The sequence below is a fragment of the Arachis ipaensis genome, chromosome B04, assembly GCF_000816755.2.
Source record: "Arachis ipaensis cultivar K30076 chromosome B04, Araip1.1, whole genome shotgun sequence".
NCBI classification, from domain to species: domain Eukaryota; kingdom Viridiplantae; phylum Streptophyta; class Magnoliopsida; order Fabales; family Fabaceae; genus Arachis; species Arachis ipaensis.
The window spans coordinates 13,588,683-13,589,670 of NC_029788.2; positions in this window are offsets into that span (position 1 = coordinate 13,588,683).

Below are 988 nucleotides of genomic sequence, written 5' to 3' on the forward strand. Positions count from 1 at the left end.
ACCTCTTCTCAAAAGAGGTCGGCCAAATCGACAGAAAAGCCCAGTAAAGGGCCCAAATAGAGGAACACGACCCAAATCCAAAGGCAGTCCAAGCCTATAGAGATAAGGGCGGTTCCCTTGAAGATAAGCTTACCTCAACTCAAAGATAAAGATAAGATAAGATAACTAACTTATCTTATCTAAAAAAGTCATTCCACACCATTATAAATACACTGGAGCACCCATGTATAACTCATACTCTGATTCTACAATAAACCTGCTTAATACCCGTGCTAACTTAAGCATCGGAGTCTCTTGCAGGTACCCCCCACCCTCCGGTGACCACGGATCAGAAGTGAAGCCAGTCCAACAAGTCGGACACAATAGCTCCGGCCGTCACCAGCCAGCCGGACACGTCATCTCCGACCAAAACAGAAGATCTTATCCGAGATCGGCCTACAGTTTCAGGTAACCCTCGGAATAGTATGCGCTGCAGCTCTCTACCTTTCTGATAATGCTACTTTGTGGTGGAGGAGAAAGTGCGTAGATATGGAAAAGGGTACTTGCAACATAGCCATATGGGAAGATTTCAAAAGGGAGTTGAAAAGACAATTCTTCCATGAGAATGTAGTTTATCAAGCAAGGAAGAAGTTGAGGGAGTTAAAGCATAAGAGTACGATTAGCCACTACGTAAAGGAGTTCACTACTCTCACGCATCGAATTCCCAACTTAGCATCAAAGGATGCATTGTTCTTCTTCATTGATGGACTCCAACATTGGGCAAAGCAAGAACTAAAAAGAAGGAATGTTAAGGATGTCGATGAGGCCATCGTGGTGGCCGAATCACTCATTGAGTATCATAGAAGAGACTCTAAACCCATGTCTTCCTCCAAGCCTAGTTCTGCTAAAGGTGGGGGAGACAAGGGAAGAGTTTCTCAACCAAGAAGGAAGGAAAATACTCTTCAAAGAAAGAGTACGAAGAAAAGAAGAAGGCTTTTGCGCCCAAAGG